The sequence below is a fragment of the Myotis daubentonii genome, chromosome Y, assembly GCF_963259705.1.
Source record: "Myotis daubentonii chromosome Y, mMyoDau2.1, whole genome shotgun sequence".
NCBI classification, from domain to species: Eukaryota; Metazoa; Chordata; class Mammalia; order Chiroptera; family Vespertilionidae; genus Myotis; species Myotis daubentonii.
The window spans coordinates 11,043,229-11,057,700 of NC_081862.1; the positions used below are offsets into that span (position 1 = coordinate 11,043,229).

General features: G+C 50.9%; 1 pseudogene; it reads left to right on the top strand.

The window, feature by feature from the left end:
- The first annotated feature begins 7,240 nt into the window (after positions 1–7,240).
- LOC132225533 (melanoma antigen preferentially expressed in tumors-like) lies at positions 7,241–12,100 on the top strand (annotated as a pseudogene).
- Positions 12,101–14,472: the final 2,372 nt, after the last annotated feature.

Here is a 14,472-nt window from a genome sequence, read left to right on the forward strand (position 1 = left end):
ACTGTTTGTTCCCAAAGACCATTGCCTGGGATTAAGGAGTCATGGGGCCTGCGGCTCAGGAACTGTGACTTTAGCTGGTGTGGTGTGACGGTTGCTGGATTAGCATGACTCTGAAACTCACCTTGTGGGCCCAGTGCCCATGAGTGTGCGGAGGCGGGTATCTCGTAGTTTGTGGTTGAGGCAGTGGGATTCTGGCCAAAGTGATTTCCCTCTCTGAATCACGAAGGAGTTTAGGATCCAGCAGCAGACTGTCCTGAGGTAGGAAACCTGGCGCGGATGTGGGGCAGTGCCATGGATACTACTGAGGGAGCCATGCACCCTTGGTTTGAAAGGCACATGCCCAGTGATCGCAAACAGAAGGGCCCAGGAGCTGTCTGCAAGGGGTATGTGCTTGTGGGGCCCACACACTGGATCAGAGTGATTGTGCTGTGCCTCTGGCCCGTGTAGGTAGAAGTCACATTTTCTGCTTTGGGGGATGAGCTACCGTAGTTGGAATTGGATGCCCAATGCCTGCTTACAAAAGTGCCCAAGTATCATCTACTGGGGCACTCGGCTCAGGGGGTCCTTGTGCTGGAGCGACGCTGCTGTGGGGACTGGATGCCAGTATGTTGTGCCTTACAGCAGGCTCAGGGGACTTGTGTGCTGGATTGGTGCAGTGCAGTGACCAGAGGTCTGCAGATGGAAAGGAGGAAGTCCGACTATCTTCTGCTGGGTCGTTCAGCCCTTGGTTGGATACTAGTGTGCCCAACCAGACAGGGCACATCTCCAGTTTTCAGATTCCTCCACGGTGTTCTCAAAGATTTTCACAGGAGCCCATGGCTTCCTATGTACGTGCATTAACTGCTATTTTCTTGTTTGGGGACCATTTGGTTCTTTCTCTGACCTAGGTTGACACAGGTGACTGAGACCATGGTCCACCAGGGTAACCAAGTACTGGAGGGCGTGAGGCTGTTCTGAGCTGAACCAGCATGGATGGAAGAAATCTTCAGGTGAGCTGGTTACTGGAGCTGCCTTAGGTGTCTAGAGAAGCCCTGTGCCTCTTCCATTCTCATGATCAGGGAAATAGGTGGGATCTGCATCCTCAGGCCCCGCCTGGGGGACCAGAAACAGGAGCAGCCATTGTATTCTCAGGTCATGTCCCCCAAAAATCATTTGTTCTCCTGCCTTTTCATGGGGTAAAAGAGAGCGAGCGCGAGACAAGAAGCTGTAGTGTGTTAGGGACCCCATGGTCATGCAACTCTGCTTGGAGCAGGGCTGGCATGGGAGCCCACAGACTGACTTAACTGGTGTTTGGTGTCAGGTAAGTTTTGGACTCTTCCCCTGAGCTTTCACCACTTAGGGTAAGGGATGGTTCTTGAAACAAAGTAACAGTAGTGCCCAACCTGTCCCCTGGCTACAGCCCAAGGAGGTCAGGGACACCTGGGAGCTAGAGACTGGGGATGGAGAGGCCTCACCCTCATGCATTGCGAGTATCAGGCCTCACACAGATGCTGTTGGTACTAAGGTCACCTGGTGGTAACCTCTCGTGTTACTAGTGTCTCAGCCACATTGAGAGTGGCTATTTCAGGACATACTGGTCCCAGGATCCTGAGAGGAGAGGTCAAGGCCATAACTGCAGGGTAATTTGAGGCAGAGAGAATTGTCAGCCCTGGGCTGCCAGAAGGTGCCCTCCTTAGTATAATCCACCTGTGCAGAGGATGAGGCGGCGGGGCATAGCGGAGCTCAGGCCAAGAGGGAGACACCCTGGAGCTATGCTTCCTGTGGCCCCAGCGCTGAGCTGGGTTCCCCACCCCTTCCTTTTCCTCTACCTCAGCTGTGGGAGGGGCCTCCATGCATAACTGCTACCCAGATCTTGTGCGTGACACCTCATCAGTCAATTTACATACTTGCAGATCATTCCTAGTTCTCCCTGGGAATATCACACCATCACCTCCCCCATCATCCTGAAGACCTGACCGGGTCCCTACATCATGGCTGAGCACAGACCTGCCGAGCACCTGGATTGTGGCGGGTGATTGTCACCTAAATGGGCACTCCTGCTGTCTGCACATGACCCTGATAGTGACCACCGCTGCCACACATAGAGTGGCATGTTCCCATTCTCCGGTGACTTCTCTAGGCACACTCCCATCAGGCTGGCCCAGGTGATGGCCATGGGAGCCTTACATCAGGAACCAGGACCTTGTTCTTGGGTCACCGTCCCATGACTCACTCAGAGATACGAGTGCAGGCAACCAATTCAGGCCTCAGTTACTGCACATGGAGAAGGTAGTCAGTTGATGGCCCCGGCCAAGGTCTCTTGTCTGGAGAGAGAAGTAATGAGACTTGGAAAGTGAAGTGCTTCCGTAATTTCTTAAATTCTGCCAAACATGAGGAATTACTTTTACCCATCATCATGACTCTGACCCAGCTTCAGGTTCGCAATGGCCAGCTCCCAGAGGAGTGTAAATGAGCAACATGGTTATGACCAAAAAAAGGATGGAGAGGTCCCAGGGCAAGCCATGAGGCCTAAGAGCTTCACACTAAAGGAACTCTCCCAGAGACAGGTGCCCATGTAGGCAGCAGGAAGGATGGGACCTTGGAAGCTTATCCAAACCTAGAAAGCAATGTGACAGTTGACCAAGGCATGGAAAAGACTCTCACTCTGTGTGGAAAGTTATATGAGCAGAAGACCTGCAAGCCATTTTTAAACTACTCTTGAAATAGTTTTCAAAGGTGCATGTCAGTTTTCTAATTCTCAAACATTTAAAATCACAGGGTGCTAAATAGTGATTTTACTACTTTATTTATTTGCATGTATTGTATGTTTCTAAAAGTTTTTAATGTTGTGATAAAAATTTGTAATGGCCATTGAAAAATAACAACTTTTCCTATGGTTATTAGGATTGCTGGGCAGGGTATTAGCTGGAGGTACCATTCTGTGAGGCGTGCTCTACAGTGCAAAGCAAGACCACCCTGTGATTTACTCGTTTTCCAGCCCAGTTGTTTTGTTTTTTCATTTGTCTACTCTGTCAAGTGAGGGTTCGTGACTCAGAGATACTCTGAGGAAGACAGTGACATTCCCAGGAGGTGTCCCTGCAGATCACCCGGAATAGCAGTGATTGCACCTTAGGCACTCAGTAAATGTTCTTGAGTAAATCAAGGATTAAAGAGAGAGACGAGAGGAGTCTGTCTTTGGCGGGCCAGGATCAGCCGACCCGTGGACATCCCTGAGAACATGTCCACTCTGTGCCAGTGACTCCTGCCAGCCCTCCAACAGCGTCCTTGGCATTCAAGGGCTAGAACCAGGCATGTCCTGGATGTGAGGCATGTTCTCCTTGGGGATAAAGAAAGAGAGGCAATTCCTTGTTTAGGTCTAGATGTCATTGGGTCTGAAGTGCAACCAGGTCTTGTTGGGGACAGGCATGTCAGGTCATGCCAGCAGAGACTTGTGAGTTTGAAAAAGGCACAGAAGACAAAATAAGTCAGGGTAGGAAGAGGTCTGACTGCAGAGGGAAAGAAGCCAGCTGGAAGGGTGTCTGCTCAAAGGCTGGGTTAAGAGAGTGGACGATGGGAAAGCCAATGCATGGGGACTGGTCCCCAGGGTCTCTGAAAGCCCACAGAGGCAGGGCTTGCTCTGGAACCCTGGAAGGGCATCCGCCTGCCTCTCTGGTGCCTCTTTGGATCCAGAAAGGCAGCTGGGATGTTGATTTTTCTTTCTGTACACTATAGCTTGTCACGTTCTCCAAAACAGCTCAGAAGAATTGGGGAGAACTCCTGATTTCTGTTATCAGTGGGTGTCCCCAGCATCAGGTTCCTGATGGGCTGAATGACATTCCAGGGATGCATAAAGAGGGTCCCAGACTTGGAGCACATTCTAAGGACCCCCTTCCTTAAAAAGCGGTCACAAGGGCAGATGACCTGGGATCGCAGTAAGGATTTTGTGACTGGAGAAGGCGGTTGCACAGGACAGCCCTACTCATGGGCTCAGAGGCTACTGTGTCCTGTACATAAGTGAGGGCCATGATGAGAGCAGGTGGCAGGTGACCAGGATGTGGTGAAAACATCCCCCAAATTCATGTGTGGGTGCTGGGAGTCGGCACAGCCTGTCCAATACTGGGCAGGAAGTCCTCCTGCCCCCAGTGCCACAGCACATGCCCTGGGAAAGCAGGCTCCGTATGGGGGTGGGGGGGTGTATAGAGGAGTATTTCTTGCTTGAGAAGAAGGCATGTTCACTCAGACTTTGTTTCTAGGTCATTCTAAGTGGTCCCTCCTGCCTCCTTGTATCTCCAGGACACTGGGATCTCATAGAAGTTTCCTGAGCTTGGGCTCCTACAATTTTCCAGTTTCTGCCAGTGCATGTAATGTTTGTGTTAAAGAGAAAATCTCACCCCCAGGTGGCACCACTCAGGCATTAAGCCCATGATACCAAGTCTAGACTCAACTGCTGACCTCATTACAGTTTGAACCTCTTCCAGAAACCTCATCAGCCAGTCTGCAGTTTTCAGGTCAACACCACTGTGGTAATCTGTTACGTGGTCCCTCTGCCTGGAATATGAAAGTTGTTTGGGCATCACAATGCAGGGCGTACAGAAGAGCCTACAGAAAATTTGCTCCTCTCTGCCTCTGTCTCTCTCTCTCTTTGCCCCCCCTCTCCCCCTCCCCACGCTCTGTAGCTCTCTCTCTGTCTGTGTCTCCCTCGATTTCATAAGATCCAATGTGTGACTCAGTACAGCATGGGGATATCCCAAACTATGGCAGATCCTTACATGCCAAGTACAGCTTCAAATCTTCTGAAGGGGAAGGTGTATCTGTGCACTGTGCTTAGTCCTGAGAGAGGACATCTTCCCTCACAATCTGAGTAAGAGTTTTAGGCCTAGGCCCAAAAGGAGCTTTTTGAAGCCAAATTTGCATGGATTATTCCCTGGGGTTGAGCAAACATTAGTTATTTATACAGACTTTGGCAGTCATGTTTAGGGCCCCGGCCCCTGGAACTTGGCTGGGACTAAGCTGCTGCCTGTGTAAGGTTGGGATGTGGAAGAGGATGCCTGAGCTAAAGAGAATGCCCTCTGTAGCAGCTCCTTGGTAAGGATACACAGGTCTTTTTGTCCACATTTATTTTTCTCTGTGCCTCCAAGATTCCCAAGAGCCCACGACTCTCAGCCCTCAGTGGCTTTCAAAAGTGTATGTCACATCCCAGGTTCAGCTGCCACACCCCTCCTCTGGCCTCTCCACAACCCACGTTTTCACATTTAATTTTCTCAAGCCAGGTTGCTGAGCTGATCTGGTTTTTCTGAGAGGAAATGCCCTTTACCTCCACAGAGGGGGGGTGACAGAATCTCCTGCCTATACTCCCCGTCAGCTTGGGTTTAAGGGATCCACCCAGTTTCCTTCTTCACCGCTAGCCTTTTAAGTTCTTAAGTTGATGCAGTCAGTGTCTTTGAGTTTCCCCAATGTTCACCTTGTCCTGGGTAATTCCCTAGGTCCCATTCCAAACGTGCAGCCCCTCCCTTCTCCTGATCAATCCCTAGATGTGATTTTGGCCTGACCTGCTCTGGGGAAGGCTTGCTCCTCAAAATATGGAAGACCAACTATCCCTCTGTTCCTCTTTGAATGGGCACGGGGTTTCCAATTGTAAGTAACCTCAAGTCTCAGGGACTGTTTGGTACTCAATACTGTTGCATTGAAATTCTTTTTCTCTGGAGATGATACCACTGCCACTCTAAAGGGGTGTTAATGGGAACACTAGGGAGTTTTGATGTGGCCCCAACACCCCCATTAAGTCAACTTCCAGGCTGGTTTCCTTGTCTTTTCCTTTCATGAATGGACCTAGGGTTCAGTTGGAGGTGTGGAGAGTGCAAAACCTCATCATGGTTAAATGCCTGGAGATCCAGGACTAAGGTTTTGCTCTCAGGTGGAAGTAGCCATTTCAGCTAGGACCTCAAAAGGAAGGTGTGGTCAGACGGGGTATAATGGCTTCTGAGGAGGCCGAGGAGGGAACAGAAGCTAGAGCGTGAGAGTCAATGTCCAGGTCTGAGCACAGGGCTCCCTGCACCATGCCGCTCTGGTGAGTCAGGAGCCTAAGGTGGTCCCCAAGGACCTGAAAGCCAAGAACCCAGAGATTTGTCCTTTTTTCCTTACAAATGAGCAGACTTTGCCTTTGCCTCTGGATGCAGGTGTGCCTTGATCCAAAATGTTTTGATTTCTGTTTTGATGTTTGCCATTCATAGAGGTTCACAGGGCAAGTTTTCCCTGTGTCTGAAAGTCGAGTATTGCTAAGGAGCCTATTGTAGGCCAAAGTGGCAAAATCCTTTTTGTAGTTTTTTAGAGGCCGGGCTATGTGTGTGAAAACAGGTATTAATGAAAGTCTTTCATAACAGCCAATTGATGTTTAGAAAGAGAGGAAGGGAGTGGGCGGAGAGAGAGAGAGAAACATTGATGTGAGAAACATCTATCAGCTGGCTCCTGCCCACACCCTATGGGGGCTAGGAATGTAGCCCTCAAGTGACATTTGGGGGGCACAAGAGGATGCTCAACGCAGTGAGCAACACTGACCAGGCTTTGCAGTCTCTTATTGAGAGGAGCCTTAGTTGTGACATGTGAGCCCTCTGTTGTCATAGATAAAATGGTCATTCTAATATTCATAGAAGGGACACACAGTAAAATGTACATGTTGGAATTAACAGTTATTTTTCTCACCTCCAGCTCCCCCATGCTTCAGAAAACGTTTGTGCTGCTTTTGTATTCCTCATTTAAAATGTGTCAAAGGCCTCAATGGTACCCATTGTGTGGGTGTTCCTTAATCTTCCCTATCTATTTTATTTCCTGGAACTTAGCAAGAAGCAGTCCTTGGCCATGCGCTGCTCCCTCCTCCAGGTGTTTTCAGTCCTTCAGTGATCCTCAGAAATGTTTTCCCTGGAAAGGGTGGGATCATCTCTCTGGTTTCCCAGTCCTCACTGCACAGCAGATTTGCAGCTAGCCAGTGGGCAGATGCGGGAGGGGTCCAGTGGTCATCTCACCCCTCCTTGGTGCCTGGTTCTTGTCCTTCCAGTGGCAGAGTAGAGGCAGGTCTGAGTGGCTTTGCAACCCTAAGCAGAAAACGGAGTTGGGGTAAATTGGGGGTGCTCCAGTTGTTGCCAGAGCAGTGCCTTTGGCCCTCAGCTGGTCCCTCTGAAGGGAGAAGGACCGGGGTTGCTCATGCTCAGCCTGACAAGATGCCTTGCTCCCGGCTGTCTCCCAGGATCTCTTTCATAGCAGCTTCATGGGGATGAGCCTCCCAGCTCCACGCAGACTCCTGGAACTGGCATGTCAGAGCCTGCTGCGGGATGAAGCCTCGGCCATCGCTGCTCTGGAGTGGCTTCCTATGGAGCTCTTCCCACCTCTTTTCATCACAGCCTTCACTGGGAAGCACAGCAGAGTCCTCAAGGCCATGGTGCAGGCTTGACCCTTCCCCTGCCTCCCTCTGGGGGCCCTGATGAACCATCGGCAGTCTTACCAGGATATCTTGCAGGCTGTGCTCGAGGGACTCGATGCCATGCTTGCCCAGGACCCTCGACCCAGGTATGGGGGATTCAGTAGCCGGGTCGCACCCTGGGGATCTGAGCAGTTACAGCTGGGATCTGGGAGTGGGCCGGGCCAAAGGGAGAGCTGAGGCAGGCCTTGGAGCCACTGCTAGGGTCATTCTAGGAACAGGCTTCGGATATATACGGCTGATGAAATTGCCGAGGGTGACCGAAGGGACACGAGCCCACTCCTACCTGGTGGCACCTAAAGGTACCAGGAATGGGGACCATGAAGGATCCCAGTAGCACCAGGAGCAGTTGATTCCTGGGGCATGGAGTCAAAGTCCAGTGCGGTGTCTGGCCCAGCTGCCCAGATGCCTAGCTCATGGTCTTACTCATTGTTATCTTAATGCATCCCAGCATATCTCCTATTTTCTCCACAGGAGATGTAAACTGCAGGTGCTTAATTTACAGAAGAGAGTTCATTTGGAGTTCTGGATGGTGTGGGAAGGAACCAGAGCCCATGTGTGCTCACTGCTGGAGCCTGAGGCCCTGCAGCCCATGAGGAATAGGAGGAAAGTGCACAGCTTAACGGCCAGGCCAAATCCACCCTTGGCCCCCATGGAGGTGTTAATAGACCTTTGCCTCAAGAAAGGTGTCCTTGATGAGTCCCTCAGCTACCTGATTAAGAAAGTCAGCGAGAGGAGAGGTTTGCTGCACCTTTGCTGTAAGAAGCTGAAGGTTTTTGCGATGTCGAAGCAAAACACTAACATTCTGGATATGGTGCAGCTGGACTCTGTCCAGGATTTGGAGGTAAACTGTACCTGGAAGCTGTCCACTCTGAGGAAGTTCGCTCCTTACCTGGGCCAGATGGGCAATCTGCGCCAGATCCTGCTCTCCCACGTCTTCACGTCTTCTCACACCACCTTGGAGCAGGAGGAGCAGTGTGTTGGCCTGGTCACCTCTCAGTTCCTCAACCTGCCCCACCTCCAGGAGCTCAATTTGGATGATGTCTCCATCCTCAGAGGCCGCCTGGATGAGATCCTCAGGTGAGGGGTGGCGAGCTTTCCCTGCCAACCAGAGCGAGTCCCTTTCTTTTTTTTTTTTTCTTTTTTTTTTTAATTAAATCTTTATTGTTCAGATTATTACATTTGTTCCCTTTCCCCCCCCCATAACTCCCCTCCTCCCAGTTCCCGCCCCACCCTCCGCCCTCACTCCCCACCCACTGTCCTCATCCATAGGTGCACGATTTTTGTCCAGTCTCTTCCCACATCTCCTACACCCCTTTCCCCCCCAAGAATAGTCAGTCCATTCCCTTTCTATGTCCCTGATTCTATTATAATCAACAGTTCATTCTTTTCATCAGATTATTTATTCACTTGATTCTTAGATTCACTTGTTGATAGATGCATATTTGTTGTTCATAATTTGTATCTTTACCTTTTTCTTCCTCTTCCTCTTCTTAAAGGATACCTTTCAGCATTTCATATAATCCTGGTTTGGTGGTGATGAACTCCTTTAGCTTTTCCTTATCTGTGAAGCTCTTTATCTGACCTTCAATTCTGAATGATAGCTTTGCTGGATAAAGTAATCTTGGTTGTAGGTTCTTGGTATTCATCACTTTGAATATTTCTTGCCACTCCCTTCTGGCCTGTAAAGTTTCTGTTGAGAAATCAGCTGACAGTCGTATGGGTATTCCCTTGTAGGTAACTGAGTTTCTTTCTCTTGCTGTTTTAAGATTCTCTCTTTATCTTTTGCTCTTGGCATTTTAATTATGATGTGTCTTGGTGTGGTCCTCTTTGGATTCCTTTTGTTTGGGGTTCTCCGCGCTTCTTGGACCTGTAAGTCCATTTCTTTCACCAGGTGGGGGAAGTTTTCTGTCATTATTTCTTCAAATAGGTTTTCAATATCTTGCTCTCTCTCATCTTCTGGCACCCCTATAATTTGGATGTTGGTACGCTTGAAGCTGTCCCAGAGGCTCCTTACACTATCCTCGCATTTTTGGATTCTTTTTTCATTTTGCTTTTCCGGTTGGATGTTTTTTGCTTCCTCGCATTTCAAATCATTGACTTGATTCTTGCGCTCCTCTGGTCCGCTGTCGGGCGTCTGTATAAGATTCGTTATTTCAGTCCGTGTGTGCTTAATTTCTAGTTGTTTCCCCAATATAAGATCGAGGGTCTTATTAGTTTTCGTGTAGATCTCATTAAGTTTATCGGCAGCTTCTAAACAGTTCTTGAGAGACCTTAAAAGTGTGGTTCTGAACTCTATTTCTTCCATTGACAATTTTGTCCTATTTCTTTGTCTCCGCATTTTGTTATGCTTCCTTGGTGCACCCCCTAGTGGTCTTTGTTCGCAGTCTTATAGTTAAATCTTGATTGTTGTAGCTAATTCCAGGGAGGGTTTGACCTCCAGGCCAAGTGGCTATGAGAATCAGCTGTGTCAGCAGTGAGAGAACTTCTGTCCTCTAGGGAGGTGCTAATCTAGCCTTTGCCTGAGGCTATCCAGCAAATGCCTCTGTGCAGGGCGTGGGCAGGGCGGGTTGCACAGGATCAACAGGGTGGGCCGGAGAGAGCAGTTATGGCGGCTCTCAGTCCTGTCCCCAGGGGCTCTGCCTCTCTGAGTCCCAGCACCCGCAGCAAAGCTCGGAGAGAAAGCTGCACTCGCTCTGACCGAAGCCAGACAGTCCTGCTTCTCCCGTTTGAGTCTGGGTCCCTAAAGACTCGCCCGGATCTGGAGCTCAGAGTCTGCGACTCCCTCCCGATTGAAAACGCCAACCGCGCCCTCCGCCGCCAGCCTGCTCCGCACACTCCGCACCTCAGAATTTGACTTCAGCACTGCGCCTCTTCTGAGTGTCCGTATGGGTTTCTCTTTCCTCCTAGTTGTAGGACTTCCACTCAGCCAGCGTTCCTGTGGTTCTGGGTGATGTCCGTTCCGTGTTTTAGTTTCACTTTTGAAGTAGTTGTTCAAAGCAGCAAACTCCCGCGTTGACCTATGCCGCCATCTTGGTTCTCCTGCAGTAGGAAAAAAATGAGTCCCTTTCCATTTGAGTGCACAGTGATGGGCTCTCCTGTGTGCCGTCCCTCAGCAGTGCTAGAGTGCCTGAGCCACTAGACGGGCCACACAGTCAGTGTCTTGTTCACCGCTCTGTCACCTTGCATGTTGTGACATAACCCCCCAGATAAAGGTAGGACGTATGCACTAGGACAGAGGCTACTAAAGGGACTCCTTGCTAGGAATTGGCATAATGGAGGCTTCGGGCCAAGGGATGGTAGCTTTGGGCATCCTTGTAAGTGGTGTTGAAGGGAAAATGATGCAATAGAACCAAGTGAGGATTGCAATGACAAGGGGAAAGCCAATCAGAGGGGAGGTTTCAGTGGTTAAGTTCCGCACTTAGAGATTTGGCCATGGAAGCCTTTCACTCCAAACCTGCCTCAGTCACCTGTCTGCCAAGGGTTGCCATAGGCTCTCGCAAACGGAATGCGTGGTAAATGCAGGATTCAGGAGGGAGGCATTACGAAATGGGATAGGTGGTTTGTAGACAATGCAGTGATCTAAGTTCCTGGAGGGTGGCAGCCCTCGCTGGATGTTGCCTGACTCTGCCCAGGTTAGCCCTTTCTGCACATCTGCCAGAGGCCTCATTGGGCTAAGAGATGGTGGTGACAGGGGTCTAGGCTGTGGCTGGAAGGAAGCCCCAGTTGCAGGCAATTCAGGACATGTCTCCAATACTAAAATGCACTGGTTGCCTCCTGCTTCAGACCCTGGTCAGGCTCCTTTCTGAGCTCCTCCCACCTTTATGTTCACAACACCTGTGTGTTTGGGCTGGAGGGTATGATGTGCTCCACTTGACGGATGAGTAAATGGAGTGTGTGAGGTTTCATCCAGTTGAATCCATCACGGAGCAGATAACAGATGGAGAAAGATTCCACTCAAATTTGCTCTGACTTGAATGTCACTTTTCACTGTGCAACATCCTGGGTTTGATCATCATCCGGAACACTGTAGGCTTTGGTGACATGGGCCTCTTTACCCTGAAGGCCTGCATTATCCTCACCTGCCTCTGCTCACCAGGTCCATCCCCCACATGTAACTGCTCTATGTCTCCCCAGGTGCCTGAAGAGCCCCTTGGAGACCCTCTCCATCACTAACTGCCTGCTTTTCGAAAGAGACTTTAGACATCTCTCCCAGCATCTGAATGTCAGCCAGCTGAAAAGCCTGAGTTTCAGTGGGCTCAACCTGACCATTATCAGTTCTCGGTCACTCCAATTTCTTTTAGAGAGAGCCTCCCCACTCTCCAGGACCTGGACTTGGATGAGTGTGGGATCATGGGCCACCAGTTCCCGGACATCCTGCCAGCCCTGAGCCACTGCTCCCAGCTCACAACCCTAAGTTTCTGTGAAAACCCCATCTCCATGACCATCCTGGAGGACCTGCTTCGCCACATTGTCGGGCTGAGCAAGCTGAGTTGCGTGATTTATGCGGCACCCGTGGAGAGTTATGAGGAAACTAGCAGCAACATCAACCTGGGCCGACTTGCCAGGATGCATGCTGTGCTAAAGCATATGCTGCAGGAGTTGGGTTGGCCCGGCATGGTCTGGCTCTGTGCTTACCCCTGTCCTCACTGTGGCTGTAGAACCTTCCATGACAGCTGAGGTCACACAATAAAGGCAAATGCCGGAGTTCCATGAATTGTTCCGTGTAAGTCTTCTCAGCGAGCTCCCACTCTGGAACAGCAGGCGGACAGCCTCACCCCAGGGAGCCTGGTTTGGACCTCAGGCCTTCACTCCAAACAGGTAGGAACTCATTTTTAGATGGAAAACGCCGGCGGGGGAGGGGCTGCGGGTTACCAGTGACTAGAGCAAGTTCACCCCTGGAGACAGCAAGTTCACCACCAGAGACAGCAAGAACCCAGCGTGTGTTCTTACCTTTTCCAAAGGCCATGCTCCTCACCAGGTGGTCTCCTGCTCAGCAGGGAGGCTGGCAGGGAGGAAGCGGTGACAGGTGGCACCTGGCAATCATCCTGGGTCTGTACCCTGGTTCCTTTGGGGGCAAAATTTCGTGAGATCACGAGATCAGGAGCAAACAAAGTACCGGGGGCAGGAGGGGGGCTGTGTTTTAACAGGCCCAGAGAAGGTGGGGACAGGGGCGCCCGTGCTACACCCACCAGGCTGCAAGGGGTGAGAGAGGGTGGGTGGTTGTTACGGGGACCCTGTGCTTCCAGGTATGAGGGTGGGGGCGGTCTCGGATATGGAGGGAGAAAGAGGAGGTCGCGACCCGCAGCTAACATCCCACTCGCCACCCCTGGTCTGTGTTTCTGGGGACCACTTTCCCTCTGTGGGTGTGGCTGCCACTTACCTACCTCGTTCCTGGGCCAGGCTTGGAACCCCACTCCCACCCCACCACAGCCCTCTGTATAGAAAAGAGCTCCCTGACCTGGGCTAGTCCACTGTCCTTACTGTCTGGATGGGGACCTGTTAGTAACCCCCAGGGCAGAGGAGAGCTGGCCAGATGCAATTACATTGTCTCTCTCCACAGGTGCTCTCCTCAGACTTCCCCTGAGGTTTGGGTCACCAGAGCTCTTTACAAGCCCTGAATCCAGCCTTTGCTCTGCTTACCTCCCCTAAGCCTTCAGGTGATGGCAGCCTACCTGCCTTCCTCCCCCCTCATGAAGGGGTTCTGCTCTCACCAACAAATCCCTTTGGCAAAGTCACACCTGGGCCTGAAAGCAGAATGAGTGGGCAGGCCAACAAAGCTGAGGAGAGGTAGGGAGGCACTAGCCACAGCCTGGTGCTCAGGCTCTGGCAGAGCTGCCCCTTAGCTGAACCTTAACCCAGGGCTATCCTCTCAGTTGGCACCTCCAGGGGGCAAAGGGGGCCTGGCATGCTCTGTCTGACAGGTTTTGCTGCCTGCTTTTCCATAGTCTCTTTAGGAGACAAAAGTAAGGCTTGTGAGGAGAGAGGGAGAGGGGAAGAGCAAAGCTGAGGCCCAGCCCTGTCATCAAAGCTGGCTTGAGGCATCACGTGAGAGTCTTTGGAAATCAGCTTCTCATAGTGGGGAAGGGCTTGTAATAAGAATAGAGCCATAGTTGTTTAATAATTACTTGCAAACTATAAATATGAGGCCCTGGGACACTGGAGGATGAAACAGGCTCTACTGAAAACATAGGCTGCCTCCATGGCCCATTACTCAGAAAATAATTGCATTTTGGGAAGAGACCAGGCACAGGACAGGCTTTGATTTGGCAGCAGTGCCCACACCCTGACCCCCTCCTGGTGTCTTTCTCAGGAAGGCTGACCATTCCAATCTCATCCCAGGAAGGGGCTGAGATGATCCTAAATTCATAGAAGTTTAGCCATCTTGTGGTCAGACTTTGAGCTCCTGAAGGGCTAAGCAGGCCCTCCCCTCCCCTTTCCATGTTACACTTGCAGCTGGCAGCTACAGGTAGCTATCTTCACTCCTTAGTGGCTGAGAGCCGAATTTCCAGGGTGAGCAACTGCTCTCCCCATACTGACCGCATCCTTGGATTAATACTCATTGTGTGGTTCAACCCTGTCTCTGCTTAACTTGGCTCTAGTAGTGACAGGCAACCTCAGACACATTGTGATGCCTTGCTCTTATTCACTCAGACTTGGGGAATATTCAGAATCTGCAAACTGTGAGACCTTATCTGAGAGGGAGAGTGGGCAGAGGACACTGTGTCCCTGTCATGCAGGTGACGCTGCATCTCTTTACCATAGGGTATGGGGAGGTCGTGGGGGCGGAGCGTAACAGCAGGGTGGTGAGGCTGGGTTCTTGTGTGTCCCTACACTGCCATTCCTCCAGAGGTTCCCCATGCCTATGAACTAGCAGAGTTTAAAGTTTCCAGCTGCATAGATGGAGGAATGAGGACAAATGAGGCGACTGCACTCAGCCCCAGTGGATCTGGGATTGTCACCTAGAGCAGAGCAGATAAAAAGCAGAAACAGAAACAACTCCACTATTTCACCTGGGAACT